A 9,247-nucleotide genomic window follows, 5' to 3' on the forward strand; every position below is an offset into this window, starting at 1 on the left:
GATATTAATGAAATGAAGCTTTATTTATGTTGCATCTCAATGTTTATGTTTGTTTTTGTATTTTGTTGCATTCTTGTATAAGTCCAAATCATTTTACTTTTCTTGTCAAATTATATCTCCCATAAGATTTCCTTAGACATATCTCATATATACAAATGTTATGGCATGTCCATGCCAAGGACATTTGATTTCAGAGTTATGGAGATTTTATTGTGAGTGTTCCATACAATTTCAAGCCAAGATTCATAATTCAATAAATCATTTATGTGTTATGGTCATTTTATTTTTTTTCTTATGATAAAAATGTGAAGAAAGGTGTTGGCCACTTCGACCGATTTTCCTATTTTTAACCAATTTTGGTAGTATGAGAGGTAATTTGCTTTAGTCCAGTGATTAACTATATGGATTGAAGCAGAACGAGTCGATAAGTGACAAAATAAATATGGTGCTCCAGATTCCTCCTTTACATTTGACTCTCGTAGAAGTGTTTTCTATTCTATATTATGTTATGAAAGGTGCCCTCCTACTATCTAGATAAACCCAAAATGTTTCAAAAAGGACAGTGACACAATTTATCATGAAAAAGCTAAACTATGCTTAAGATATTGAACAATCTAAACATTCTACAAAATCTTTTAAAAAACGCAGTATACTCTTCTATCATTCTTTAGGATTTTAGAATGTTGAGCATATTCTTCCATCATTTTTTAGATTTTTTAAGCATCAATTTGTAGTGAACATAGCAATAATGAGTACACACAAGATGGATGAATATCCCTATGTAAATCAACTTATACTCGAGTGAACATAAATATCAAAGAAGTTTGTAACCATCGAATTATGATTCACGAATAACATACATTACAACATTAAATAGTAATCCATTTTCATCTGAGATAGAATGCATGCATTCTCCCTAAACTGCAGCATATTTTCTCTTTTACTTCAAAACAAAATAATTGTCATGCTAAACTGTGTTGAAAACATCATATATTAAAATTTCATGTACGTTCCATCCCCCCTCCAGATTAGTCTGTAATGAAAACATCATATATTAGCGTTTTGTATTGTAGATTCCAGTTTCATTTTAGAGCCTTCAAGGACCTGTTTGAGTGCTTGTAGAAGTGAGCCATGTGCAGTGAGCTGGGGTAAATGGTCCTCTGCATCAAGTATGTTAACTGAATTCATCTTCCCTCCAAGGCTTTATTGTATTTCGTATGCGACGACCGTGGGAACGACTATATCCTTAGCAGTATGGATGATGTTACATGGTGTCTTCAAATCACATAATATGCTTCTCATATCACTTTGAAAGATGGTGTTCACCACTGCAACTACAATTTCAGGCTTCATATTCATCATTGATCTCTTAAACTCTTCCACTGCACATGACTCATATACACCAACTGCTAGGGGAGAAAAACTAGAAACCCATGCTCCATAGTAAGATTTCATAGCACAGTAAATACTATCAACTTCCTCACGTTCTAATCCTCCATGGTAGGATTCATCATTCAGATACCTACAAAAACAAGAGTCTACATGTAATATGAAGCAGTCATTAGGTAAACGACATGTTCATGCCAGTACTATAGAGAAATTTTGTACCTCATCGAAGCGCAGAGTAAGATTAATATTTCAAACAATTTTGGTCTTTCGATGGAGGCAAGAAAACCAACCATTCTAGAGATAGAATGACCAACATAGAAGCACTTGTCCACTTTAAGCTCATCCAAAATGGATAGAAGATCAGTTGCATAAGCATACAATGAAGTATGTCAATCAACATCGAAATTCTTTGGATCCACTTTGCCATAGAAGACCATATCAAATACTATGACCTTTTAATGAGGGACCATGTATGTCAGAAAATATTTCCATACCGATTGGTCTGCTCCAAATCCATGTGCAAGCATTAGAGTATGCTTCCTATATCCTATTACTTTCACATTTAAGACACCCAACAACTCAGATTCCATGGCCATCTTATGATTCTGAGTATTGTAACTTCTACAAAGACACTGGTGCAACCAAAATAAAAAGAAAATAGCGTCCTAAACCTTTGTAAAAGCACTAATGACCTGAAAGTGCTAGTTATAAGGATTAACATACAGAAGAGATCCTCTAATGTAGCTTGCTAGCTGTGTATGTATAGCCTGAGATGAAAACCTAATTGGAATGAAGCATAACATAACTTAATGAGTTTCTAAGGAGAAGGGAACTTGGTTTTGTATTGATCCCGCCTAGAGATTTATTTATATACTTCGTTTGACAAGAAAGATACAAACGAATCCTTTTTAAGTAGCAACACAGTTTGAAATGGGTAGTTCTTGTGCATTTAGACACTAAATAGATTGCCTGATTCATTCAATATGGCATATAAGACATGCTCTTGAATAATACAATTCCACCGGCGAGATATTCCCAATGGGTATCGCGATGACCATGAGATTTTCAACATTAGAGGCCATAGAAAGAAATCAGAGGAGAATACATAAGAAGCATATTCCAAACACAATAATATCTATCTATTAGCTTCAAAGCCAAATTACAAGCCACATAAATAGTGCTTATGAGATCCAACAATGTCCAAATCAATAAGTTACTTGTTAATAAAATATCTCAACAAAACTCAACCACCAACAAACTGATCTTACTTATATACTATTGTAAGCATTATTCCAAGTCTCCCCTTTAATGCTTACATTACATTATTACATATAGTCACATATGTCTCGTTGGTCTTCAACAACACTCACATCCACTCTAGAATCTCGCAAACACTGCTCTTTCTTCACCACATCATCTTTGAGTTGTCACTTGAACTCCATTTAAAACATAAAACCCTCTGATTATCTTTGATGAACTTGTATGATCAACAATGTTACATACTTTATTATGCCAAATTACATAGCTCATTGTAACTATTAGAAAAAGTAGCCAAGTAATGAACCTTCCTATGGACAAGCTCCCATCTGTCAGATGACATAGCTCATTGTACCTGATAGTTATCTATGATAGTTGTCTAGGTACTAAATGTGTTGAAAATTTGATCATACAATTTGACGTGTCTCACACACTTGGATCTCATAAAAATAACCTTTAACCAATGTTCTTGAAGCCCAAAGCACAAAAAGATCCACCAGTGTATAACAGACTCACACAATCAAATTAGCAATATGTCTCTCGACATCGAAGAATGTCGAGAACTACTACTTTAATTATATTCCTCTATTCATTAATTGGTTTTACACTTTTTATAATCTCAGTACATACAAGCACATAAATTTTACACACAAAATAGATATTTCATAACTACACATAATTCATACAAAAACATTACTTCACTCTCCAAAGGGATTTACTTCAACTAAATTTCCTTTTGCACATAAAGCCTTCGATATGAAAATTTAATTATATTCCTCTATTCATTAATTGCTTTTACACTTTTTATAATCTCACATACAAGCACAAAAATTTTACACACAAAATAGATATTTCATAACTACACATAATTCACACAAAAACATTACTTCACTCTCCAAAGGGATTTACTTCAACTAAATTTCCTTTTGCACATAAAGCCTTCGATATGAAAATTCAAGTACTTCACATAAAAACATCGTTCGAAACCTTCTTTCCAGGAAGGGCAAACTGCTTGCTATGTGGAATATCGACTTCCCATCATTTGGAAAGTATCCCAAGAAGCCCTGCCATCGGCTCTGAAGACTTAGTGTTTTTCATCGTATGGTCATCAATGCCCTACGACCTCCTCTAGCAACTCATCCGCCAATAAGAACTCAAAGGTGCCTCCCTTGCTAATGGTGATTATGGGAACCCGATCTCCTCTCATCATCAGTAGGTTCTGAGATCGAATCCTTCGACCAACAACTCCACTAAGCAATGAAAGCTCCAACTCTCCTACTCCTTTGCCTACACCGATCTCAGATTTCAGCAAATCCGAGGGCCAATTCTCAGCTACACCTTGATTCTCATCGCACCAGACACGCCCTTTGGCTTATCAACAACTCCAACACACAACAGACGCGGGACCAATCAATGGTAGCTCTTTTCTCCAATGCATACAACAAAGACAATAAATCTACACATACATAAAATTTACTGACACAACGAACAAATCTATATATATACAGTAACAATGACATTCAAGGTTCTTTCATGTTCCCTATCTTTCTTTCCATAAGGGAATAAGAGGCTCTTATACCAAGTAAGAAATTAGAGGGGAAGTCATAGGTCATAGATTTCACACACAATAATATGTGCCTATTACCTTCAAAGCCAAATTACAAGCCACATAAATAGTGCATATAAGATGCAATGGTTTCTAAAATTGGTTATTGAGAAAATCTCTCAATAACCAATAAACTAATTTTACGTATATACTATTGTAATCATTATTCCAAGTGCCATAAAGTTAATGGTTATGATAAAATATCTCATGCCCTTGTGCATATCTCTCTAACCCACCAAAATATATTTAATTAGAAGTAACCCCACACATATATACAATTTTTTCGGGTTTTTTCCCGGCAACAATTTTTTATAAAATGAAGTGTTTTTTTTTATTTAAAATAAGATTTTAAAGGCATAAATTATATATATATAAACTACCATACACGATTTTTTATATATGAAATTAAAAGTAGTGGATTTAGCTCAGCGGTAGAGCACGCCCCTAATAATCGCGTCGTTGTGCCTGGGCTGTGAAGGCTCTCAGTCACATGGATAGTTCAATGTGCTGATCAGAGGCCATTATTTGTTTCATCTCCTACATATTGTCGTTTATTTTTTATCCACATAACGGTAGGTTTCTTCCTCCTCAGATCACGAGTGACGTATTCGGGACCTCATGATTAGACTATCTGCCTGCAAACGACGGGAGAATTACTATAACCTGCCAAGTCGCAGCCTTTTGGAATTAAAAGCAGAAAGCCCCAATGGGTGCTTTCTGTCCATATGTTCGGTTAATTCATTTTGGATATTGAATTACAAAATTCCAATGGGATGACCTTTCTGTCCGTATGTTCAGATATTTCATATTTCAGATGTTCTAGTTATTGCACATTAAAGTGTGTGGTGAGTCTTACCCTGCACAAAATGAAAGCGATACACAGACAAAGTAAGCAAGTTAAGGCCATTATTTGTTTAATCTCTCCAGATTAATCGTTTCCTTGTGAATCACGCATTGGTAGGTTTCTTCCTCCAGTCCTTCGATCACGAGTGACGGCGTCCGGACCTACCTGAAACGACGGAAGAGTTGTAGCATAAGCTTCCAAGTCGCAGCTTTTTGGGATTAAAGTTGTAAATGCCAGAGTGCCCTTTTTGTCTATATTTTCAGATATTTCAGTGAATGAGTGCATTATTGCAGCGGTGGGTACTTGAAACGGACGCCAATTCACCTATTCGGAAGGCTCAGTCCTGTCTTATCGCTATTCTGTCGTATAAAACCTGTCTTATCGCTTTTCTGTCGTATAAAACGGGGACAAAACGGGGACAGTGTAACGATGAGATTTTTTTTTTTTTTTGGTTATTGGATGGTATATTTTTATTATTTAAAATATATATTTATATTAATCATGGATATGGATATAGTAAGAGTGGATATGGATATAGTGTGAGTGGTAAAAGATCAAATATTTTGGATATTTATTTGGACTTAAAATAAGCTAAAATGTTTTAACTAATTTTTTTTTTTTCCAATTGCTTCATATAATGTATATATAGTTTTTTTTAAACTTTTAATTAGTTTATTTCTCTATAAAGTTAATATAAGATTATGTTGTTTTATGTGGACATTGAAATATATTTTTTATGGTTGAGTGAGTGAAATATTTTTATTACTTCTCTTAAGAGTGAGATTATTGATGTTTTATTAGAATTTTAATTAAACAAACCAAACATGTATATTCATTTTTGTTTTTTATTACATTTGACATTTTTTATTTAAGTGTTTCTTTTAAGGGACACTTATCAACTCCAAGTTGAGCACGTACATACTTATACATCTCTCTGGGCTATAGAATAAGCTTCTCAACTCAATAAATTATTTTTTCTTATTATAACTATCACAACCACATTAGTAAATATAGTTGATATAGGCCCATAAACTTATATCAATCAAATTAATCATTTATAATAACATCTTTCGATAAAAATCACATAGAAGATAATCTCGTCCACGTGTTTGGAACCAAAAAGTGTGGTTAATATTCAAGACAAGCTGATGAATCAAATCTAGGCAATGAAATAAATAGATGAAGAGAGCAACTAACTAGCTGTTAGAAAATAACAGTTAGTTTGACTAATTTTTATTTTTATTTTTTTTAACCAAAAAAATTCATTAATAATTAATATTAAGTTAATTTTTTATTTATATAGTAAATAAAATCAATCTAAGTTATAATATTATATATAATAATAATTAGAATTCCAACCAACTATTCAAAAAAAATGGGAATATGAATTTTAAATAATATTAAAATAAATAATGATTGTATTACCATAAAAATCAATTTAATAGAGGATATTAAATTGAAAACTATTACTATGGAGATATTTAAGGGTTAGTATTCTAATAGCTAATTATATACATAATTACATACATAGTTGTTAAGATGCTTAACAAATATTTAAATAAATAAATAAATTAGTCAAACTAGCTGTTATTTTCTAGCAGCTAGTTAGTGCTCTCTTCATCTATTTATTTCATTGCCTAGATCAGATTCATCATCTTATCCTAAAGATGAACCACACTGGTTGGTTCAAAACACGTCCACCAGATTATCTCCTATGTGATTTTACCGAAAGATGTTGTTATAATTAATATGGATCATAGAAGCCTAAAATCAAAAATTAATAATTATTAGTTGTATGGTAAACCTAATATTAAAATTCAATTTTTAATATTGCACCAGATGTTGCAAAGGAAAGGAAACGTCGTAAGGCAATAGCATATAACACTAATTAATGCTTGTTTGAAAACTCTTGAAAGACAAGAAAATATCAACATAAGGCAAGGACCATGCTACAATGAAATATTTCTGCTGCTTACAAATCATGAGACGTATGTTCAAGTTAAAGACCTTGCCTTGTAAATTTCCATGGAAACATTTCCTTTTACCACATTACAATTAAAATATACATGATGTGAGGGCATCCTTAAATATCCAATACAAAATCCCAATAGTTTAATCAAAAGAGTCTTAATCTGATAGGAAATGGAGAGACTCGAACTCTCATCTCTTTAAAGAGAAACAATTTTCTAAACTGTATGTCAAACTTTGATAGCACTTCTAATCTCAAAGAAAATGATATATACACGGGTTGGCAGCTAGCCCAAGAGGCTTACATTGGCATTACCCAATTATCCTTTGTTGCTTAGAAACCCTTGTAAAATGCAAGAATTTAGACATTTAAAAAGGCAATAGAAACAAAGTACTCATAATTAGGATATATGTGGTTCATAGTAAGAATGAGATGAATCAATGTCCTCCTGCTAAGGCAGAAAAATTAGCTATTGTCAATTGTTAGAAATTCCACCTTGTAAACCAAGTTTTGTACCGAGAATGAAATTTAACTCAAAAAAATTAGCATAAAATACCTTTTTTGTACTACATAAAGGCACCATTGGAGAGGATGCATGCTCATTAAGAGATTGTGCAAGGTACTCCAGGACCTAGCAAATCAAAATTTACATTTCTTGGTAAAACACTGTGGCTAAAGGCTAGTGTTATAAATGTCAAATTACTCCAAAAGAGTAGTATAACATCCCTAATATTAATAAAATCTATGTCTATAACCTATCATATTGCTTGCTAAAGCTACCCTTGCTTTGATAAGTTTGTAACCTAGGATAATGGATACCATTGGACAACATAATGAACAAAAATAGGTTCATGATAACATGAACTTATAAAATTTAGTCAAACTATAGTTTATAATAATGAATCGATACCAAATCACAACAAGAATAACATACAACTTGTTGCTCCAAGCTATGAGAGAGCTTCCTATCTACCCCAACAAGCTTTCCTGTAAAACAATTAGGTAAGTACAATGCTCATACAGCAGAAAACAAAGATGGAAAATAAAATTCTGTGAGATATATATTAAATTTTAAGAGAATGCTTTTATGCTTGAAATATTCCAAGGAGTCATAATGAGTTAGCTATTTTGGTTATGATTATAATTTATTATGTATAAAGGCAATTTACATTCATTAAAAATTTGAACTAGCTTGCAATTTCATCCATTAATTTGTGTATCAATCACAAGTTCGCCAAATGCACAAATCATTATTAGATAATCAAATCCCGCTAAAATCTCAAAAGAAATTTCTCTTTTTTTTAGAAGACCATTCAAACGAATCAAATGCAAGGGAACTTGACCATTAATTAGCAGGTCGATGCAAAATTGACAAGTAACAATATTAGCATTCTACTTCTTGCCATTAAACCAAAGGATTTACAAAAAACTCTAAGGCTAGCTACTAGCCTGACTACACCATCTACAACCTTTATATACATGATTGAGTTTGTCCCAATGTTATACATGGTTTCACAGGGTTCAAACTTGAATACAAAATGGACATGGCATAGCAAGGGTGAATTTCTTTTAATATGTGAAATGTAGATCAATTTTTCTTTATACAATAGGACTTCATGCACCTCATTTACAACTTTCCATATGCAATGTAGAAGGTTATCACCCCCATCTTCTACAAACCACACCTGCAATTCAGGAAATAAAAATAAATAGCACTAAGTTACTCAAAAAAATGTTTGATACATGAAAAATAAAATAAAACAAACAAAAAAAAAGTCGACATGTGCATTTTTGTACCTTCCCTACTTCAAGCAATTAATTTTCCTTTTTTTTCTTCACATTGTTCAATCCACACTTTTTGGAGAAGTTATGAGGTTGTACCATGCTACATGGGGGCAACAAGTTAAAAGGAACAAAGAAAAAAGTGAATATACATGGAACCTTTGTCTTACAACACTCTAAGTTAGAAATTTGAACCCTGAACACTTTCAGGACCACATTTGGCCATCCAAGACTAATGAGGTAGCCTCTTTTTCAAATCCGAATAGTGTTAATCAAAAGAGTCTTAATCTGATAGGAAATGGAGAGACTCAAACTCTCAAATCCTTAAAGATAAATGGTTTTCTAAATTGTTTTTCAACCTTTGATGCCACTTGCAATCTTGAAGAAAAGGATATATACA

General features: G+C 32.7%; 1 pseudogene; it reads right to left on the minus strand.

The window, feature by feature from the left end:
• Positions 1-1,047: 1,047 nt before the first annotated feature.
• On the minus strand, positions 1,048-1,985 carry LOC149187394 (putative strigolactone esterase DAD2; annotated as a pseudogene).
• Positions 1,986-9,247: the final 7,262 nt, after the last annotated feature.

The sequence above is a fragment of the Pinus tabuliformis genome, chromosome 3_1, assembly GCF_031772625.1.
Source record: "Pinus tabuliformis cultivar Carrire ecotype Pingquan chromosome 3_1, CPIR1, whole genome shotgun sequence".
Lineage (NCBI taxonomy): Eukaryota > Viridiplantae > Streptophyta > Pinopsida > Pinales > Pinaceae > Pinus > Pinus tabuliformis.